Source organism: Anas platyrhynchos, chromosome 1 (genome assembly GCF_047663525.1).
Source record: "Anas platyrhynchos isolate ZD024472 breed Pekin duck chromosome 1, IASCAAS_PekinDuck_T2T, whole genome shotgun sequence".
Lineage (NCBI taxonomy): Eukaryota > Metazoa > Chordata > Aves > Anseriformes > Anatidae > Anas > Anas platyrhynchos.
This window is the reverse complement of record NC_092587.1, coordinates 101,711,732-101,734,943: the sequence shown is the minus strand read 5'-3', so window position 1 is coordinate 101,734,943 and position 23,212 is coordinate 101,711,732. Positions and strand designations below refer to the sequence as shown.

The window sequence follows — 23,212 nt, the reverse complement described above, 5'->3', positions numbered from 1 at the left end:
TAAGAAGTCCTGGCCAGTCTGGGATTTAAATGGTGTCTGCATTTTTCTCTTTCTTATGCATACCCTTTGTGTGATAGGAACACTTATTCAGTTTCACAATAAACAGTTTTATGCTTCTCTGTCCTGCAAGGTCAACTCAGCTTATGAAAATCAAGCTGCTTTCTGTTTGCCTTACCTCATCACGAAAATTCCCAGACAGAACAGAAACTCCAAAACTCATCAAAACGCTATCAGTTAGACTGCAGAGAATTAGAGCTGAATACTAATTTTTATACCTCTATTATGTATGCACAAGACAACTATACTTGAGGCTGAAATAAGCAACGTATCTTGAAGGACTCCTGTTTATTCTCTCTTCCCCAAAAGAAGAAAAGTAACAATTCCATCTAATGAAGTGAGAAGGTGAAGGTAGTTTTACTCTGTGAGTGAGTTAGTTAATGAGGCAACATCCTCTTGAATCTTTGAGATAAGCTCTAGGTCAAAAGTAGATAAATTAGCATAACATTCATATTAATATATTTCAGAATCAGATACAGAAACAACCTGCACTCTGAAACCTGCCTAATCACAGACAGCTAATTTTCAAAGGAGTTTTGGCACTCATTATGGTGATGGATGACAGTACTAAAAACATCAACATTTCCTTGAGATCTGCCACGCTCTGTAGGCACTTCTCTTATGTACTCCACGGATTGTATTTTATATATTTCATAATTTATTTAGATACTCATAAAAGTGCAATAAGGCTCCTTAAAGATATTTTGGCATGCTGCAACAGTGCATTTGAGTACTCACAACACAGACAATCCAACACACTGCTACTATCTAGTACCAGGCAGTTGCAGTGCTGCTATTGTAAAGCTCCTAATTTCATATCACAATGAGAAATACACACTGACATTTGTCTAAACACACTCACTCGTAAAATATTCTTTGCATGATGTAATCGTATTAGTAGTTAAGGACTTAATGAACACATTTACAGACGTGTATATATACACAAATGTCTGTTTTCATAGCTGTGTAGCCACTGTCAACATGTGCCAACCTGTATGTTATTGGATGTAAATTATAAAATGATATTATTTTCCTTCAAATTAAATTAAACTTTGTTATCCGAGGAACCACTGATAACTCTGGATTAACTTTGCTGATGTGGTCTAGTAAAAAGAAAACAAAACTGACAGAGAGAATGCATGGAATATGTTGTAAAAAAGAATAATAATCAGAGTAATTTTAAAAAACAGGGGGCTCTACAACCACTGAGTTATAATGGATTTATTCAATGAGGCAGCTTTAGGCTGCCTGCAATTCTGTGGACTTCATCTGAATTGGTCAATGTAGTGAGCTTAATTGAAGTTGTCATGGTTTTGGCTGGGATATAATTAATTTTTTTTTATTTTTTTATTTTTTTTTTTTTACCTACTAAACTGTCTTTGTCTCAACCCATGAGTTCTTGCACTTTTACCTTTCTAATTCTCTCCCCTATCCCTTCCGGGGAGAGTGAGTGAGCGGCCATGTAGTACTGAGCTGCCCACTGGGGTTAAACCACAACAGAAGTGCATTTCTTATGAGCTCAAAACCCAACGTTCCTGGAGAAATTTCATTTTGAAATATAATATTAATCATCATCAGTAAAAATGAAATGTAGCCCTTTGCCCCATGAGCTTTGGATGAATATGTATTCAGGGCCCCATCCTAGAAGTGTGCTAAGCAACTGTGGAGGCGATGAGCGCACACAGCTTATAACCTACAAGGGAAAATGATGTATTTTGGCATCTTCTGGGTTCAGGCTCCTTTTGATTACAGTAAAAAAAAAAAAAAAAAAAAAAAAAAAAAAAAAGAGACGACGACGAAGGCCTCAGGCAGTGCGTAGTAGCCAAAACCACATAGGCTTGAAAGTAAGAAATGACTGGAGAGTACAATGCAATGGTAGGGCTGACAGCAAGATTTACCCTGGAAGTTACTGGAGCACAAGCTGGCCATTGGCCTACTAGCAGCAGAAACTAGAGATTGAGCCAAGGGAAGGGAGCTCATCTTATCTAACACAAGAGATGACAGCATGTTGGCAGCCTTGGCCACAGACACGACAGCTGTGAGCCAGGTTACAGCTTTCCTTCTCCCACCTCAGGGGCTCCATTCCTGCTCTCGCTTGTGATAGGAACAAAATCTGTAGCACCACGGGTGATATAACAGCCCATGCTACCACAGCATTTGTTACAGCAGTCTCTTCCCTCTCACCACTGGAAATGTCTTTATCACCCAAATACTGGTTTTGCTCATTTTCACAATATTGTTCCTCTTGTGTCATCCTAAGACACCCTTTTTCTGGTTACAGTTTTCTGAACAAGTTCTAGCCTCCCATTAGCTGTTTGTGGCTGTGTAAAGACATAGCATGAAAGACTGAATGAGAGAGTCTTTATGTTCCTTTAAGCATTGTTACACTGGTGAAACTGTCGTTCTTTCCTAAAAAGCTTTCTGTCTCCTGGTATCTTCCTAATCACTCATTGCAAACATGATACTTCAGGTCTCTTACAGCAGCTTTGCAGGCACAAGCTCGAAGATAAGCAGAGAAGTTGTTGGTGACATCCTAGTGTCGATACTTAACAGTCACAAGCACTACTGACAACACAAAGCAGAGAGGCTTAAACTCACTGCAAATTCACTCCATATTCAAAGGCACAAATATTCTGGAAGGATTTTCCCATCATTCAGGGACCAGCTGTATGCTTTGTGTCCTGAGCTTAAGTTGTTATTCCTGGTCATATTCTTTCATTTTACAGTAAGAAGGAATTTAAACCATTACGATGAGATACTGAATTATGTAATTCCTTTACAAACAAAGCACGATCTGCTGGATATGTCAAAGAAGCATAGATATGAATCTAACACAGTATTTTAATTCATCTTTTAAAAACAAACAAACACCTTATTTTTTCCCCATACAGATATGCAGAACAAAGCCTTAAATATAGTGAGCTAAAGAAAATAAACAAACAAAACAACAACAACAACAAAAAAGCACACATTACACATTACCAAGCCAGAAAAATGCAATAGATACCTGCTTTCTCTTTTCTATAAGATTTCTTTATGTCCATGGCATGGGAAAATTGCTTTGTGAAAACCTTTTATTCTCCTCAGATAGTAAATTTTGTCTTGTATTAGAGGTGAACATGTAGCCAGGAGTTTACTATCATTTATCTAGAAAGCTCATAAACATGCCATTACACCGCTGATTCTCTTATACTATACCAAGAACCTTTTTTTCTCCAGTTCATTCCTACCTTGTCCAGCATTTATTTAATAGTACTTGAAAATTTACTCAGATTATGACAGTAGCTTTTAGTTCACGGAACATATTTATGCTTTTCGCCATGTGGATTCTTGATACAAGAAGCAGAGAAGCTTCTTGTAAAACACCACAATTCCCTTGCACAGTTTTTTAGATGACCCTCCCCCCACTCCCAACTTGCCATCATTTTCTTGTTGCCAGTGAACACCTTGTCAATAAAACCTTGAACACCTTGGCTGCTGCTATACTGACACAACAGAATAGGTCAATAAGATTTTCTGGGACAGTTTTTATCACTTTTTTGAACTGGTAAGGCCTATGGAAGGGAATTTTCTGCCCTTGCGCATCATCTGCAACAAGGTAGTTCTCATTCAGAAGAAATAGCATGAGACAATTGCTGTGTGTGGCCTGAATAAATACAGCCAACTCCAGAGACCAAGACTGTGTTGCAACTATCTACTGTGAGTGATGGCTACATCAAACACTATTGTATGTTGATACTACATTGTTTTCTCAGTGCGTGGCAATGTTAAATTTCATAGCTTATTTTAGCCCATACATATAGCAACTTACTGAGTTCACTTCGTTTGACTTCCAAGTTTTACTGCTGATCATAGTTGATGATAGGGTTGCATACGTATTCACTTGCAATCTTAAGTCTTCAACTTCAGTTGATGAAAGCCAGAGAACACAATAAAGGAGAAAAAAAATGTTTTAAAGGTTGGAATATTTTTTTTGTCCCTGTCTTTACAGTATGCTTCATTTTGAATCTTTAAACATTATAGATTCACAAGCATTATGCAAAGCATTATGAAGATAATCGGCGCAATGGGGATTCAATATTTAATGAAAGTAACTCTTGTTTTTAATTATAGCATTTAAGATCATCTTATTGTCAAGTGGAATACAGACTTGCTTTTTGTGATTTGGCATCCATGATTCCACTATATTTATAAAATATCACACCACCCTCTCCTATAATAACCTAGATCATTTCCCAGATTTCCAGATAACTGGCTATGTGTTATATACATTGTGCAGATACAAAGGGAGCTTTCCAAAACTGGAACTGAATAGCAAATAGTTCAGAGGCATTATCCAAGCATCCTAGTGGAAAATATTTTATTATTTTAACATGCTTCAAATGAATGAGGGCAGGAGATCGGTTTTAGATGTCTTACTCCAAGTTGTTTTCCCCTCTTTGCATTTTCTTCCTCTTTAAAGTATGTTCTGCAAGACTAAAGCAACCCCAAAGCTAAACTATTTGGAGCAGACAATTTGGCTGCAGGTAATTTATTTTCACACATTTTTTTTTTCCTTTTAATATTTTCAATGGTTTCATTTATATTATAGTAAATATTTTTCCCACAAGTAAAGAACACAATATTTGACTAGAGATTTCCATGTTCTTGCAAGAGAGACTACCAAACAAAAGGATAAAAACTATGATTAACAAAATGTTCCAAATCTTGTTTGCATACAGATATGCACTACACCTCAGCAACGACAAAAACTAATTGTATCCAGACACATGCATTTCAAGACTGAAAAAAAAAATAAAATAAAAATAAACCCACAAAAAACATAATTGCTGTGTTTAATGTTTGTATCTTTTGTGTATATGTTAACCATATTTGCAATTTGCTAAGCTATTTGCCTGATGGTATTATTATAAATCTATGAAATCCATCCTTTGAACAGATGGTGCTATAAAACACAATTGTAGCTGGGAAGAGGTGTTTGAAGACATAACATGTGTGTAGGCATGCATGTGATGACACCTAGAAGACCACAAAAGCTTTGTAAAACAGATAAGCACACCAGTTGGGATGCCTAGTTTCCCAGGACGGCTGGTAGGTATGTCATTTTCAGAATATCAGATGCCATCTTTGCAATGCTTGTAAAATAATACCCATTGGGTGCAGGAGTAAAGATTTCCACTGGAACCTCAGCAGTTTTTATTATTATTATTATTTTATTTTATTTTTATTTTTTTCTGAAAGCTGTATTTCCTATGTATTTTCCTATGTGTATTCCCTATGGATGATCTGTTTCAGCAAGAAAGAGATAAACAATGTGTCATGTTATTTAGTTTCTCTGCATTTTCAGATGAATTCTTCCTCTTTTATGGAAGAAACTGTTATTGGTATAAGAACCCTACAAATGTTTAAACAGTTCTTTTCACCATAGTAGTAGCAATATTTATTTAGTAATATTTTGAAGCTATGTTTTTCATGCAAATATGCAACAGAAATAATAAAAAGTCAATAGTATATTATTTAACCCAATATAGAGCTGGCTCCAAGTGCTGAAAATCCTACCACATGTTGGCGTAGCTCAAGGAGAGCAAATTTGCAATGAATGATGATAATTTGCACTGAAAGAAATTAGTGCCAATTTTGATTAGGAATTAACCTTCTGTTCAAATTTTAGCAGAGTAATGTATTCATTCCTGGTTAGAACATAAGCTGTGCTGAAAGGGTGACAGAAAAGCCAATGGACAAAGGGAAATAAAAAGTAAAAAAAGATTTAAGAACTATTTATCTAGTTCAGCAATGAAGTAACTAACACAGTTCAAACAAAGAAATCACAAACAAAGAAGCTTAAAAGCAGCTTATGATGGTACCCAGCCTTTGCTTAGGCAGGGACTCCCACTGTTCTGTTTTTAGAAGTACATTGTTCGTGTTCTTCTCTTTGCATCTATTTACATCCATATTTCTCAGTTTTAGAGGAAGGTAGAAAGGTTACCATTTTGTTACTTCCTGAAAGGAGAGTAACACTTGAGAAAATATATCATTTCACAGAATCACAGAATCGGCTAGGTTGGAAGAGACCTCCAAGAACACTGAGTCCAGTCTCTGGCCTAACACTAACAAGTCCTCCACTAAACCATATCACTAAGCTCTACATCTAAACGTCTTTTAAAGACCTCCAGGGATGGTGACTCAACCACTTCCCTGGACAGCCCATTTCAATGCCTAACAACCCTTTCGGTAAAGAAGTTTTTCCTAATATCCAACCTAAACCTCCCCTGGTGCAAATTTAACCCATTCTCCCTTGTTCTGTCACCAGGCACATGGGAAAATAGACCAACCCTCACCTCGCTACAGCCTCCTTTAATGTACCTATAGAGAGTGATAAGGTTGCCCCTGAGCCTCCTCTTCTCCAGGCTGAACAATCCCAGCTCTCTCAGCTGCTCCTTGTAAGGCTTGTTCTCCAAACCCCTCACCAGCTTCGTCGCCCTTCTCTAGACTTGCTCGAACACCTCCATGTCCTTCTTGTAGCGAGGGGCCCCAAAACTGAACACAGTACTCGAGGTGTGGCCTCACCAGAGCCAAGTACAGGGGGCCAATCACTTCCCTAGCCCTGCTGGCCACACTGCTTCTGATACAAGCCAGGATGCTGTTGGCCTTCTTGGCCACCTGAGCACACTGCTAGCTCATATTCAGCCGACTATCAACCAATACTCCCGGATCCTTCTCCACCAGGCAGCTTTCCAACCATTCATCTCCCAGCCTGTAGCGCTGCTTGGGGTTGTTGTGCCCCATGTGCAGGACCCAGCACTTGGCCTTGTTGAACTTCATACAGTTGGCCTCAGCCCATAGGTCCAGCCTATCCAGATCCTCCTGCAGAGCCTTCCTACCCTTGAGCAGATTGACACATGCACCTAACTTGGTGTCATCTGCGAACTTACTGAGGGTGCACTCGATCCCCTCATCTACATCATCGATAAAGATATTAAAGAGGACTGGCCCCAGTACAGAGCCCTGGGGGGCACCACTAGTGACTGTCCTCCAACTGGATTTGACTCCATTCACCACAACTCTTTGGGCCCGGCTATCCAGCCAGTTTTTAACTCAACGAAGTGTACGCCAGTCCAAGCCATGAGCAGACAGTTTCCTGAAAAGAATGTTGTGGGGAAGGGTGTCAAAAACCTTACTGAAGTCAAGGTAGACCACATCCACAGCCTTTCCCTCATCCACCCAGCGCGTCACTTTATCATAGAAGGAGATCAGGTTCATCAAGCAGGACCTGCCTTTTGAAAACCCATGCTGACTGGGCCTGATCACCTGCTTGCCCTGTAAGTGCTGTGTGATGACACTCAAGATAATCTGCTCCATGAGCTTCCCTGGCACTGAGCTCAAACTAACAGGCCTATAGTTCCCTGAGTCTACCCCCCAGCCCTTCTTCTAGATGGGCATCACATTTGCTAGCTGCCAGTCAACTGGGACCTCACCCAATAGCCAGGACTGCCCATGGAAAGCAGCTTGGCCTGCTTCTCCACCAGTTCTCTCAGTATCCTCAGGTGAATCCCATGTGGCCCCATTGACTTGCTTACATTCAAGTGCCGTAGCAGGTTGCCAACCTCATGGATTATGAGGGCCACATTCTGTTCCCCATCCCCTTCAAACAGTTCTGGATACCGGGTAACCAGAAAACAATTGCTCTTGCTGCTAAAGACTGAGGTAAAGAAGACATTAAGCAGCTCCGCCTTTTCCTCATCTCTCATTACTACATTTCCCCCCGCATCCAGTAAAGAATGGAGATTCTCCTTAGTCCTCCTTTTTGTGTTGATGTATTTGTAAAAACATTTTTTTGTTATCTTTGATGGCAGTAGCCAGATTGAGCTCCAGAAGACCTTTGGCCTTTCTAATTTTGTCCCTGCACTGCCTCACAACATCGTTATAGTCCTCCTCAGTGGCCTGTCCATTTTTCCAAAGATTATAAACCCTCTTTTTCCTCCTAAGCTCAAGCCACAACTCTCTGTTCAGCTAGGCTGGTCTTCTTCCATACCAGCTCGTCTTTGGGCACATGGGGACAGACCGCTCCTGTGCCATTAAGATTTCCTTCTTGAAGAGTGCCCAGCCTTCCTGGACTCCTCTGCCCTTCAGAACCACCTCCCAAAGGACTCTACCAACCAGTGTCCTGAACAGCTCAAAGTCTGCCCTGCAGAAGTCCAAGACAGCAGTTTTACTGATCCCCCTTCTGACTTTGCCAAGAAAAGAGAACTCTACCATTTTGTGGTCACTCTGCCCAAGACAGCTCCTGACCAACGCATCTTGCACCAGTCCTTCTCTGTATGTGAAGAGAAGGTCTAGTGAGGCACCTCCCCTGGTAGGCTCACTAACCAGCTGCGTCAGGAAGCTATCTTCCACGCTCTCCAGAAACCTCCTAAACTGCTTTCTCTGGGCTGTGTTGTGCTTCCAGGATATGTCTGGGAAGTTGAAGTCTCTCACAAGAACAAACACTGATGATTTTGCAACTTCTTCCAGCTGCCTGTAGTATTCCTTATCCATCTCCTCATCCTGGTTCAGTGGTCTATAACAGACCCCTACCAGGATGCTTGCCTTGTTGGCCTTCCCCCTGATCCTAACCAAAAGGACTCAAGCTTATCATTCCTAGCCTCAAGTTCCACGACATCAAAACTCTCTCTGATATAGAGAGCCACACCACCACCCCTTCTGTGCTGCCTGTCCCTTCTGAAGAGCTTATAGCCAGACATTGCAGCACTCCAGTCATGAGAGTGGCCCCACCATTTTTCTGTGATGGTAACCAAGTTGTAGCCTGCCTGCCGCACGATGGCTTCCAGCTCCTCTTGTTTGTTACCCATACTGCATGCATGGGCCACTGCCTTCTCCTCTGGACTTGACATTGTTTCCCCTAGCACACCTCCAACAAGCCTTATTTCAGCCCTGTCCCCCTTCTTACCTAGTTTGAAGCCCTCTCAATGAGCCCTGCCACCTCCTGGGCTATGATCCGTTTTCCCTTTAGAGATAGTTGGGACCCGTCTAATTTGTAGAACTGGTGTGGTGTGCAGGCAACATAAGCTTTCCTTTACTAGCCATATTTTGATATTAGATAAAGCAGTTAACTAATGACTTTGGAGCATAGGGTAGATGCTTAACTAATGAAAATTGCCGTTGGTCTTTTGACTTCATAGACTATACAAATATTGCACAGCTAAGACTTTGTTTCTTTCACTTTAGCCCTGACCTGGAAAAAAAAATAATCAATTATCTTAGAGCAATTTGCATTAAACCTACACAGGTAGGCTTCAGAGCAACTGAAATCTTTACCTGCCCAGCTACAGTTCCCACCCAGGGTGTCACTCGAGTTGCAATTCATAAAATCTCTACCCAGGAAAAACACATTTCCAGAAAGAATTGGATAGAAAATCAGCTTTATATATTGAGAAACCTGGCAGAGAATAAATGAATTCTGAACAATCTCTGTTCAGAGAAGGCGAAAGTAAAAACATTGACTGTGATAAAGAAGAACCTGAAAGGGAATGAACCCTTCAAGTGTGCAAGCACTTTGAGGAGTTAATCTATGAGATAAGCTTAAAGAAATGCCAGTATTTCTGTTGTGGTGCATGCTGTCAGGGCTCTGACGGTTTACCACAGTGCTGAAGCTTCTGAACAAAGGAACTAGGTCATGAAACAGAAAACTTAAGCATATTCCCTATGAAACTTACCTTAAAAGATGAGCATTCAGGTTACACAGTCAAGCACTGAAGAGTCAGAAAATTACAAATTTAAGGCTGCATGTTCAACTTTAATTTTCTTTGTATATATGCACTGTTGAACTACTAATTATGTGACTGCAGAAATAATTGTATATAAGGATCATACTTTAGCTGATGGCAAAAAGGTGTGCTGTTACTTATTTTTAAGCTATTATGCAAAACACAAGTGTTTAAAATATCTCAGTAAATAAATTGCCTGCCCATTCATGTTTTTGAGTTATTAATGATTAATATGACAACTAAAACTACTCTTTTTAAAGGTGAAACTAGAACAATTAAAAGTGCAAAAGACGTTTACAAACATTCTTAAGGTACTAGGCTACTTATGTGCAGATAAAACCTTCTTTACAATGATAATAACCCATGTCTTTTTTTTTTTCTCCCTTTTTTCTTTGCAGAAAGTTATCTAATGTCTACCTTAATGGCCAATTTTTTCCTCAGTTAATACAATGTAAATTCAGACTGCTGATTGAATCTGGACTTATGCATTAAGAAGGCCTTAACCCAAATTCTGTTAAAGTAAATCATGATCAGATGTAAAATTAGTCTGAAGAGAAAAGGAGTATCTCAACACCCAGGTCACTGAGAAAGCAAAAGCATGACAGCAGCTCAGCCTGCATAGAGATGAAGGCAGTGGTCTTTTCAGCTGAGACATGTGAGCACTCCTTGGGACCACCCAAGTCACAAGCAAAGACAGTGAAGATCTGAAGCAAAGACAACTTCACCTAAACTCATACACCCTTCTCATTCCACAAGATCTCCAAATTCAAAAAAGTACTCTAGCAACACATTTATTCCTGTAACATAAGGGAAAGAAGAATTTTATTTTTATTTATTTATTTTATTTTCTGAGAAAGGGTTGGGGAAAAAGCATGGGAAAAAGGAGATGGATGCCTCCTCTTGAACTTTAGAGACTGGAAAATGTAACCTGTATTGTCCCCCACAGCCCCAGCGAAATTCTGCCATCCTCAAGCCCCCTCCCTTAGTTGCCTACCTGCCCACTTTCACTGCCTCAGTTCCCCTACTCTGATCACAGTTCAGCTCTAAGGACCCCCAAATGCTACCACCACCACTACTACTACTTCTACTCCAAACTACTACTCTAGTAGTCAACAGCACCTCTACATCTCTTTCTCCTTCACTCTCTTTTGGATGAGACAATGGAGGATGCAGCAGCAGAGGATGGGGGCTGCTCCCTCTGATCATCATCAGCAAACAATCTCTGCACCCTTGAAAGGAAAAAGCTGAAAGCCAGCTGAAAAATGCCAAGGCAAGAACTTTGGTGGCAACCACCTTTTTTTTTTTTTGCCCCAACAGGGGGCATCCTGAAGCTGCCTCTTGCCCCTTCAACTACTAATTGTTTAGAAGTCTAAATTAACGATTTCTTATAGCAAAATGGTTTCACAGATGTCTCCTTCACTTACCGTGAGCCAAATTCCCTTACCTTATGCATGATCCTCTTCAATATACAGCTACCAGTTTAAAGAGATCATACCTCAGAGAAGACAAATTTTCAAATGCTGATGTCCTCCATAAGAGCAGCACTGCCCCTAGTTCCCTTCTTTCTTCCTACTCTAGATGTCTCAAACACAGGGAAAGAAAGATTACAGTCTGTATCTCCCCTTGATTCTAAAAGTTATAGCGCTGTGCTTGCCCTGCTGTGAAATGCATGTACTCTGTAAAACACTTAGTTTTGCAAGGTTGTTTCCTGATATTGGAGAAGATAAGACTATGCCACCATAAATTAAATCTCAGACTTTAACGAATGGATCATTTCATAAGGAGAGAGAAAATCTTTTATGAGGCTAACTAATAAAGCTGGATAAAAAACATAGAAGCTCTTGGAAATATATTCTTCAAGCCATGATATCTTCAGGTCATGGATTTATGGGTTGAGTCTACATAAAAACACCAGCAGCTGGAGTGTATAGTACCATGTACAAGATACAGAGAAATAAGGCATATTACATCTAATATTACAAAGCCATCACTCATAAACCATTCAGAAAATAAATGTTTCCTAAAGCCATTTTTAAGCACACTGAAATATGCTTCCTGACAAACACATCCTTTACAGCCTCTTCCAAGTCAGAATTGGTTTTCATTTTAAAAACAGTAAATGCTGTTTTTAAAGCAGTACAGAAATGGCATATCCTTCTGCATAAACTGCTTGCATAGCAAAGATAATTGTGGATACAAAATACATTATTTTTCTGTTCTTTCATCATGGCAATTAAAAACAACAACTATGTCAAGGTGAAAAATGATGATTTTAATTACACTACCAGAATAACATAAGAGGTTCACATGCAGTGACTGTATCCTTGATTGGTCCAGGGTGGTACTATAGTAAAGATAGAAATCCTTCCCTAGGGCAATGTTCCCCGCCTCATTCAAGTTGATTTATTTCACAAATACCCTCACAAACTTATTTTACTGACTTCCATGGTAGCAGGTTTTCAGAAGACCAGTTTTTAAATACTACCTGAAAAATGTGCCATATATAACATCATAATTTCAAGTCTGTCCTGTAATTGAAAATTTGTTATGAGGTTAACAGAAATAATTCTAAAAGAATTAGTTTATTTTCAAAAACATTCACAATATTATTCAGGGCTCATGAAGTCCAGATTTCTCACTACCGTTGCTATCACACTGAAGCACACTCAGAAAACAGAACATCAAACAGATCCTGTGTTTCGTTTTTTTTGGTTTTTTTTTTTTTTTTCATTTTTTTTCTTTTTTTAATTATGCCTTTACTATCACTGAAATAGCATGCCTTAAGGAAAAATAGGAAGAAACAGTGAACTCTTTCCTGAGAAGTTCATAAAGCAAACATGATCCTTATATCTAAGTGTCTATTCCCCTTGTACCTTCAGGGAGAGGGGAATATTATTGAAATGATTAAGTTCATTTTACTGTCTAGTGCCTTTGAATAGTATCGTTAAATTGGAAAAAAGAATATCTCCGTACTCTTGAAGCCAGGGTCTCTAATACAGTGCTAGAGGCACATGGAACCATACCCACATTCTGCAGAATATTAATATATTCCATTTTATATTAAACTATTCATGTTGAAGAGTGTTGAAGAGGGCAGTTTCACAGTAAAGCAATATCCTAGCTTAAATGGTTTTGTCAAAACAAGTTCACCTGTGGTTTCTGAACTTTTGTTTGTTTGTTTGTTTAACTGTTGTAAATACAGAGATCATCTTAATCTCTCTTGTTCTTATGTAAAGACCTGTACTGGTGCATATTCATAATGATCTTCCATACTCCTTCATGCATCTTCAAGCTTGTTTTATTAAAGATATTTGGGAAGATTTTCCTCTTATTCCCTTGCTTGCTTGCTTAAAAATTAACATAATTCCATGGAGATGCACAACATGGACCCACTAACTAGTGTCAGTCATTGTGTAAAAAAGAGCCACTGTGTTGGCCAACGGGTTATTGCAACACTTCTTTTCATGGCAGCCCTTGTTCTTACTGTGATTCAGCAGAACTGCTGAGGCATCAATTAATGTGTGGTTTCTAAAAGCTTTTATAATTCATGATTAAAGTGCCAACTTCAACCACAAAGCACAGCAGTCCCGTAATCTACAAAATAAAATTTGGGGCTCAATTTCCATTTACCCAAACTTCCTCAATAATAAAAATGTGTCTGTTGAAGACATCTGTTACAAGTCAGTAACATCTAATTTTAATAGCAAATAATAGAGTTAAGCTCCAAAAGATTAGAGGTTATGGGCTAGGTCTTTTGGCTGGCTTGGCGTCCCTGTTGAAATGTTCTGCCAGCCAATTTAATATATGCATTAGAAAATCCAGTGACTTGATGATTCCCTCCTCCTAAGCCTCAAAATAAAGCAATTTTGTCTTCTCTTAATGCTTTGTTCCATTGCGTTGTTGAGCCTATGGCAGCGTCTGTTTGATGGGACTGACAATAATATTATTTCTTTTCACTAAAAATACAGGCTAAATGAGGAGAAATACAGAGTTAATTATATGGTGGAAACATGTTCTGTTGGAGAGGAGGTGGAGTTGCAAAAATCACTGTATTTCAGGCCAACCCTGCTTGCACTCCTAGATTTAAAATATTGGACTTTATCAATGCAGAGTTTGAGACTCAAGCTTTCTCAAACTAAATTCAGTCTTCTATCAAATGTAAATCAGAAAACAGTACACATTACTTATAGAGGACACTTTTGGAAAATAAATACAATGTTAACATTCAAAACAATCAAATCTTCTGTGAGTTTTAACCTCTGAACAGAAGTGCTGCATTCCTTTTTAATCCAAAAACCCTGATAGAGGTATCTATGATTCTCCTGAGTATATTAGCAAATTAACTAGATTTGAAATGCTTGTTGAAATCACGAATAGAAAAAGGATGCTGTCACTTCATTTCATCCAGTCTCTAACAGAGCTAACAATCCAGCAAATCACTGAACAGATCTACTTGCTAAGACATGCATGAATAAAGCTGTAGAGAGCCGCTCACCAGAGATTCAAATGCTATTGGATAAGTCTCTAAAAAGCCTGCAGAATCTGGGAAGATTGCACCATCTTGCACCAAAAATCAATCGGTCCTGTTTGAAAGATGAGTAGCAGAAATATAGCAAGCTTGGGAAGGAAAATTATCAGCCACCCCACACGCTGGCTGCTGCTATTTCAGAGGTCTGAAGGAATTTAGAAAGACAGGAAAACATGAGGCAAGCTACAGTTCAGGTTTTACTGCCCTCCATGCTCTGCTTTCCCTCAGGGCATGCACCCTTAATTTGACTATCACCTTGCACTCTTTCTGCCTCCTTCCTAGGGACCTGAACTCTGTGACTCTGCAGCTTATTGTCGTATCTCAGCAGGTCTGGCTTCAGTTTGTAACCTTAAACCCAAAGGCATTTTCAAGTGCTCTATATCTACATTTGGAAGAAAATTTTTCAGATTTTCAGCGGACTGCATTAAAGTATGTATCTATGGCTGGTATGGTGAAGTCTTTTGCCCTATAACACCTGTATAAGAACAAGAAGATTTGTCATATTTTCATTTGAGAGTAAACACATGTCTTACAGGCACTGAACATTGTTGCAAGTCCTTTGTGTCACTGAACCAGACTCAACTTGTGTATGTGCTCTTCATGGGGTAGAGTCTCTGGGCTGTGCAGCTTAACCATGGGAGTTGGACCACTGATCTCTAGTCTAGTCTAGTGACTGTGTTTGGCCCCCTCATTAGTAATGCTAGGTAACAACTGAGAAACTCAGAAAGATATGTGCAAAGCTTATGAGTACAACAGTGTTAGAATACTCTGTGCATCCAGAATATTTGCTGCATCTGACTGTAGTAGCTATATTACTGTAATCTTCAAGTGCCCAGCAAGTTGAACATCTTCAGCAGTTGATAATTACAGGGCCTGTCCCACGGTCTATTTAAATAAGTGTAAAGATCTTACTACTTTAAAAATACTTTGGTATAGATTTTTATTACTTATAAAAGATTGGATGAGGAAAGGAGCATGTGCTGATTGTGCAGTTTTCTAAGTCTAAAAAGCAGCTGTTTTGGGAAGTCTGTTGTTTCTCTCACATTAAGCATCGTTAAGTCTCTGCCCAACATTGTCTGTCTATACTTTTCAAAAGAGACACCTTATTCTAGAATAAGAGTAGTTACTTTGTCCCCCCAGGGTCTGAATACACTGCATCACTAGTTTTCCCCCCAGAAATGAAGGAAATAAATCTGAGTCTCTGTAACAAGTTGCCTAGATAAGAACAACAGAGCGCTGTGTTGATAAAGGTATGGAAACGGACTTTCATTTTATCATTTTGATACTGATAAACAAGTTAAAGAAACAGTCTTCACAATAGTACTCTCCCGGTATCTGAAACCTGAAGCCCTAAAGCTCCTAAATTCACTTGGTGTTTGCACACAACAGCTTTTTCCAGGTCAGTAAGTCACAAATATACTATTTCCAGTGCTAAAGGAGTAGAAGAACTATCAAATCTACCACTTACGTAATTTGTAAAGTTAAAGAGATTGCAATCCAGGAAGGGGTGAATGGCCTAGAATAACATCACAGACCTTCTCTCCAGCCATCATCAGGCTTCCTCAGCTATCAGTCACATGTAGCATTTTAATATCCTATGCTCCTGGTTCCTCAATTTATCACTTCCGGTACACTCATTTACAGCTCTACAAATCAAGTAAAACCCAGGTGTCAGGTATCTTTATTTCATTTGAGTAGTGTTTTATGAACTACTCTGTAATATAAAGTTTGGAAGTCAGCAAGCGACTTTTCACACACGCAAAATTAAGAAAGGCCAATGACTTTGGATGAACCACATGTTTCTTGTATTCAAGTGTAAATTCATCAAACTACCACAGCCTTCTCTGATCCTGTCCTTTTGCTCCTTTCTGTTCTCTCCTCTGCATTAGGTTGAGTGCTGGCCTACAGGCACCAAGACAGCATGCCCACAGAGCAGACTGTGTCCACAGGCACAAGGGAGGCAAGGGGGCTACACATAGAGGAGTGAAGGAAAAGCAGTACCTGCATTTCAGGAGCCCTCTGGGTGTAGCTTCTGGTCTGCACCTGAGCCAACTGGATGCTCACCTCATCTTATCCACAATCTTCCTTATACTAGCCCTGATATTCAGCCAATGACTAGGTATGTGAGTTGTCACTAACCAAATAATACAACAAACAAACAAACAAAAAAAACACTTTTTTTGTATTCAATCACTTCTTCTTCCCTCCCTTTTATGAGGGGTTACTGTTTACTCACCTGAGTGCTACACCATGCTCAAGAGAAAGCAGGAGCATGCCCCTGACAAGGGGGAGCAGGATGGGAGGGAACTCTTTTTCAGATGGCAAGAAATTACATCAGCTGAAGCCAAGTTATGAAAACACATCTCCAGAGAGTAGAGGATGCTCCCACAAACTTAGCTGATGAATCAGGATAGTAGGTGATGTTTACCTGCTATTTGCTCTTCCAAGTGCATGGCTAGTGGAGGAAAACACAAGTGAGAAAAGCACTGGAAAGCTCTCTGTCTCTCTAGTCATTAGGTAGAACAGCTGAAAACAGTGTTTACCAAAAGAGCTAAAGTACCTAATAAACACCCCAAAGTGGGAGAGGTTAAGAGGACATTGAAATCACAGCCACAGTTCATTCTGTTTTCTATCCAGGGGTTAAGCATCCACACTCTCTTGTATTTAGGAACATTAAAGGTAACAGTATAGCCTTTTATGACTGGAGGATTATTTTTGTCCACTGAGGGTTTTTTTTTTTAAATGAATAAATATTAAGTAATTTTATTGTTTTCATCTGTCAGTGCAGTACCAGGCACCTCCTTTGCTCCTCCACTGTCTTTTAATGAAGCTTTTTGTGTTCTGGACACACCTGCAGAGCTCTTTAGAAACAGAAAATTGGTAATCATCAAGCAAATCTTTCTTCACCTCTCATGACTCTATTTATGATATACTGATTAATCAATCATAAGAGAGATTAAAGGTCATCTTTATAAAATAAATGGCTTATGGCTGCAGCAAATCATGAGTTTGAGATTTATTGGCAAAGGCTGTAAATTGTCAGTCATGTTATTACACAAATAAATCAGATAGTTATTGCAAATTGATTAACTGATTCCATTTTTTTTTAGGAACAAATTGTTGCTCCAACCTATTTTTCTCTCCTCTTGGACAAAATGATTGCTTTGTAGTCTGAGTGAATGATTGTCTGTGTGTCCAAGGCCATAGTTACTGCTTTAAGTTGCTTCAAACATATTAGAGTTCTTTGAGCATTGTTCACTACAATTTGCTTTCACATGAGCACTGCTTCTCATCTGAAGAGACTGAATGGTACCATGGTTGTTTTAGATGTTGAAAATAATATTTCAATAGTATAATCAGCATTATATTTATATATGGCACAACCCTACAATTAATATAGATAGGCTTTTTCAAGTTTCACGATAAAAATAGAGGACAGAGGATAATTTCCTATGCTGAAAGAGAAACAATTAAGACCCTCTCATTATACCTGACTTGCTGTAAACATGTCAGTAATGGGGAGTGAGGAGAGGAAAGGAAATTAATGGGATGTTTCAATATCAAAAAATAAAGTTGGCTGAAATTCAGGATATTAATTGCTGAGATTACAATATTTCTTAGCAAAAATAATTATATGGAGGTACAAGAAATTAGAAATTAAGAACAGGCAAAGTACATTTAACTTATTCTCACTGCATTTGCACCATCTGCATGTCTCAAATAAATCCCCCTGGGTCACAGCTAGTAGACACAGTGTTTGAATTTACGCTGTCAATTCAGATTACACTTTGTTTCATTTCAGTGCCTTGTTCCTGTGACCATCCTTACTGTATGCCTGCAGGATCCCTTCTGGAGAAAAACTGATAGATTCCTCTCATCAGCTAAAACCCAGGCATGGCGCCATAGTTAGATCTGCCCTGGAACTGCTCAGATGGGTGATATAGATGGGTCTGCACCAGGTTTTTCTCCTGCTGTCAAGCTCTGTCCTGTGATACCAAAGGTCTTGTATCCTCGCACATACCCATGGCGTGCCCTGCTGCAGGCACAATCTTAGATGTCAGGTTTTTGGAACATGAATGCAAAAGTTTCTCATCTCTGACATATTACAAAGAAATATCATTTATAAAAAAAAAAAATAATAATAAAAAAAAAAAATCTCAGGATCATTGAACACCAGGAAGGGCCAGGAGGCTCATGCCTCAAACTGCTCCAGAATTGGAATGCGAAGGAAGACGCATTCATTACTGCAAAAGCCACTTACAGAAAGATGTACCAGCTCAGCTTGCTACAAGAATTTTACAGCAGTGCCACTCGAAACCGAAAAAATAAAAGTATCCTGCCTGAAAGTCCAACATGAAAATGAGTACATGTATATGAATGTTATGGAACAGACAAGCTTTGTACACTAAGTATGCAATAGGCCAGGGCAGCCTACAGGTGAGATACAAAAAGCTGTGTGAAAGGTAGGAGTCAGATCATTCTGTGCGCCATCTTCTGGGACTAGCCAGATCTCCCTGAAAGATCCCCAAGAGGTAAATGTTGGAAAAACAAGTCACCTAATTTCAAGTGCAAGCAGTTTTTGCAATAGGGGCAGATTAACAGATGAGCATGTGATGACACCTTTACCTTTATAACATATATATTTTTGGGTATACTTCAGATCTGATTTAGCCTGTTCCAATGAGCCAAACATAGATACAGGCATGAGGCTCACCGTAAAGCAATCTCAAAAGCTTTGAGACTCTTGGCTTTCTTGGATGCAGGTCTCCATACAGACAAGTCTATTCTATATCTATAGAAGACTGTGTGCAATCTTTTTGCCTGTGTCATGCAGAAGACAACAGCATGTCACTGCTGCCACCATGACTGCATGTATAAAACTTCACACACAGCAACAAGCCTGACTGAAATGAGCAAGCCTGCTAATTTCTGGTGTCTTCTTCATGCTCACACATCTTATTCTGAGTTTGCTCATTGTCCAAAAAAAGGTTTGTAGGGGTGGATGAAATCCTGCTTCCACTACTCTGGGACAACACTGTGAGTGAGCAGACAGGGTGCCTCCTGCAAAAGGAAGGAGGAACAAGACATGTTAAATTACAGCTAATCACAGCAACTGCTTTGTCGTGGGTTAAGCCAAAGCTTTGATCTGTGTCAGTGAACCAGAGTGGTGGGACTGCAGTTTTCTCTAGATCTGAGACAACCATGACAACTGTGACACTTTTATCTGTGGAGGGACAAAACAGAAGCCCATAGCTGTGATCTAGCATTGCTAATTCTTTGTTACTGCTCAAACTCCTGAAAGCCCAAACTCACATTCAAAACAGTGGCCATGGCTCCATAAGACTCCATGACAGTGGGCTGTACCAGGCTGCAGCTGAACAGGACCAAAGGGACATTATTTTTCCATGTCTTCAATAAAAGGGACCTCATCTTCTTTATTTTAACATGGAACTCTTTGTTGGTCATTGCATATGTGATTGCACTCGTGAGCTTAATGGATTGCTTCAGTTGCTGGTAATGAAATGCTATCCAGACACCAGAAAAGGTCTTGGCCCTTCAAGGCACAGGTTGGTCAGTGAAACACTTTTCTGGAACTTTTGTGAGAATAAAGGGAGGTATGTTGCCATTTCTACAGAGAGCCAGAAGAAAGAGCAGGAAGAAAGGAGATATAATTCTTTAAAAGTGACACAAAAGCAACAAGGGTAGAAGACAACAGAAGATAAAACAGTTAAAGAAGAGAGAGGATCTTCAGTGAAGAGATGACTGCATGACTGACTACAAATATAAAGGTGCGTAAGTCTTATGGATTTTAAATGCCATAAAAGAGCTCTTCTGAACATTGCATGAGCTTTCATTGGTTTGTAAATCTTCAAATGTCACGTGCATGCTTGGCAAGCCCCTCCTGCTATTGCAAACTGTGCAACACTGTTTTGCACACCTGTATCCTCGGTGAGGGTTGGAGCACGTTTAGTGTATCCTGGGAGGAGAGCTTTCAGCTCCCTTGAAGGGAGTCAAGTTTGCACACACCAGGCTAACCCTCTGAAACTTGAATGAAACCGGGGATGGGAGGATGACCTGCAATTGACTTCAAAACAGTTCTAGCCCCATTAAAAAGAAATACTAACACATTCCCAGATACTTCTGTTGCACACATAATGGCTATCAGCACTGTTTATGCTATCATGAAGCAGCAGCTCTGGCAATGTGGACAGCAGACCTGATTTGCAAGTCTGATTCATCACAGTCCCTCATTAAAGTCTTATCCCTTTTCTATTACAGGAGCAAAATAGTGCCTAAAATATCCACTTTGCTGACATGAATGCAGCTGAAAATAAGATATTGTTAGGCCTCCTGTACCTTGGAGTTCCTAGTCTCTTGATTCTGGAAAGGCCTCAGCAACTATGGATTGTCGGTCACAAAACAGACAAGTTTGAAGATAAATGTTTCGTGGCAAAGACTTAACTGGCACCTGGCAAGTCCTGAAAGAAGGACCAGAAAGACAACTTAAATGTCACATTTTCCATTCTGAGTCTGCACAAAACACAGTTCAGGCAACCCAGAGACTCTGGTGCAGACAGCTGAAGGGGCTGGTCACCTTCCACATCAGAGGAGACTGTACCAGGTACTGTTGTCACAGACTACTGCTCAGCCTTAGCCATTCATCTTTTTATAAGTGTTCCTTTCAGTGAGGTACAGTGGACACCTGGTGCTATTTTTTGTTTGTTTGTTTTTTTTTGTTTTTCCTATAAACACGTTGATCAAATGCCATTTATTAAGATGTGCTTATCATGTAACATCTTATGACTGCTAAGGTGGCTTGAAATGCTATGTGTTTGTTAACATACTTTAAAAAAAAAAAAAAGTGATAGAATTATCCATTGAAAAGAATCCACTAATCTGGTTAGGAGCTCATCACATAAACACTAATGATACACTGTAAGTCAATACTTACTGGTCGTAAAAGACAGATAATACTTAGTAATTCCATTTACAAATTGTTTAGGTAATTTCTCACATGCATGACTCACATGCATCCTCTGTGCCAGACCTTTACCTATTGCAAATCAGTCTTATCCCATCAACTCAACAAAGATTTCATTAATTAGAGCTAAGCTTATGCTTTTGTGATAGACTCCACCCTGTAAATGCCTGCAACACCAGACGGTCAGCATAAGGTTGTTGAATTCAGTGAAGCAAGGCTGATTATCACCAGCTGAAAGACCAGTCTTTCTTATAAGCATGTCCACTTATTTGAGGTATTTTTTAACTGTATCAAGAATACCTTTAAAAGGTTTGCCAAAAGTTTCAAGGTTTTTATAATGAGCTCTAGAATATTAAAAATCTCTGTAAATGTTTTAAAGGTTAAATAAAGCCCTCCTCACCCCCCACCCCCAAAACAAACAAACAAACAAACAAACAAACAAACAACAACAACAAAAAACATAAAAATAAAAATCTCCGTAGATTCATCCATCTGAAGTCCCCTGTGGGCACATTGCTTCATAAACACTCTTCTCCCAATGTAACAGAATATCCTTTTAATGACAAAAAGCTGTTTTGTCATTCTTAACTTTTAGACCAATATTTGCTTTAGTTACTTCATAATGAAGCCTTTTCTACAGAAATCAACTGGAAAAAGTATCCTATGGAACTGTAAAAAAAAGAATGTGCCACCAAGCACACTAATTTTAAAAGATCATGGTTATTTCTTCTGATAAATGTAGGTATGATGCTTGCAATACACTTTCAAGTAGCACCAAGCAGAGCTATTCAACTTTGCTTCTCAACTATATATATATATATATATATATATATATATTTTTTTTTTTTTTTTTTTTTTTTTTCCTGTTTTGCCACGAGGTCTGTGAACTTTGGTGAGTATATGAAAGTATATGAAGAATCCCCACTATTCTCTTTCTCTTTTTTTTCTGCTACTTGCTGTCTTCTGGGTTGCCACTGAAAAAGTCATGCTTTTGTAAGCCATCTGTAGATGTTTCACTGTCTCGACAGTAATTGCCTCAAGAGCCAAGCAAACCTGACTGCTATTGGGCTCCAAATATAGGAGAGCACTCACTCTTTAAGGTGTCCAAATATCAAAACATATGTCAAATGACCAGTAACAGAAGTAAAATGCTGATACTTAAAGAGAGGTTTCATTAACTTATTGCTCTGACTATTTTAAGTATTAGCAATAAGTAACACCATAACATCCTAGCTTTCCTGTATTGCTCAAGCAACTCAAAAGCTAGAATACCTAATAAAGCCCACTGATAGATCTTGCCTGAAAGGAGCATATCATGACACACACATCAGAACTTAAAAATCCAAATGCCATCTTGTACAGTTATGATGCTGTGATCTGATATCTGAGCGAGAGAACTGCCTGTCATATAATGCCACACTCCAGTTTGAAAATCAAAAGCACAGAAATAAATCTTGAGGTTAATGAAGTCATTGGACGGAAATAAACCCTGAGGTTATTAAAGTCATTGGACAACTCACCATTGTTTCTCAAAATAATATGATCTGGCCCATTGCAAAATCACCATAGAGAAAAACATAGGTACTCTTCATTAAAAGGTACTCTTCATTTGGATTCATACCACTGTGTAATGAACCAAAATATTTGTATTCCTTTGTCAAGTAAATGTATATCCTATTATTTTAAAATAAGCTTCAGCACATCTTTAATTTATCCCACTACCAGTCCAAAAAAAAAAGAGGAAAAAAAAAAGAAAGACTCGGTTTGAAGAAAAACATTTTCCTTCCTTTTGTACTATGTGTTTTAATACGCATTAAGCTATTAAAAGAGACATTATAGCCTTCCTTAAGTTCTCTTCTTGGTGGCATTGCCACCACTGAG

General features: G+C 39.1%; 1 long non-coding RNA gene across 8 annotated transcripts in view; it reads right to left on the bottom strand.

The window, feature by feature from the left end:
• LOC106017845 (uncharacterized) overlaps positions 1-16,867 on the bottom strand; it is a 53,205-nt gene extending 36,338 nt beyond the window's left edge. For 4 of the 8 annotated variants that reach the window (XR_011806675.1, XR_003494733.3, XR_011806673.1 and 1 more), the window contains exons 1-2: positions 16,586-16,743; positions 3,869-3,960 (exon numbers count right to left, since the gene is read on the bottom strand). This is a non-coding gene — a long non-coding RNA (uncharacterized lncRNA). Of the gene's footprint in view, positions 1-3,868; positions 3,961-16,350; positions 16,515-16,585; positions 16,744-16,777 lie in introns of those variants that run through there. The other 4 variants (XR_011806676.1, XR_011806672.1, XR_011806674.1 and 1 more) reach the window with 2 other exon arrangements.
• Between the last annotated feature and the right edge of the window lie 6,345 nt (positions 16,868-23,212).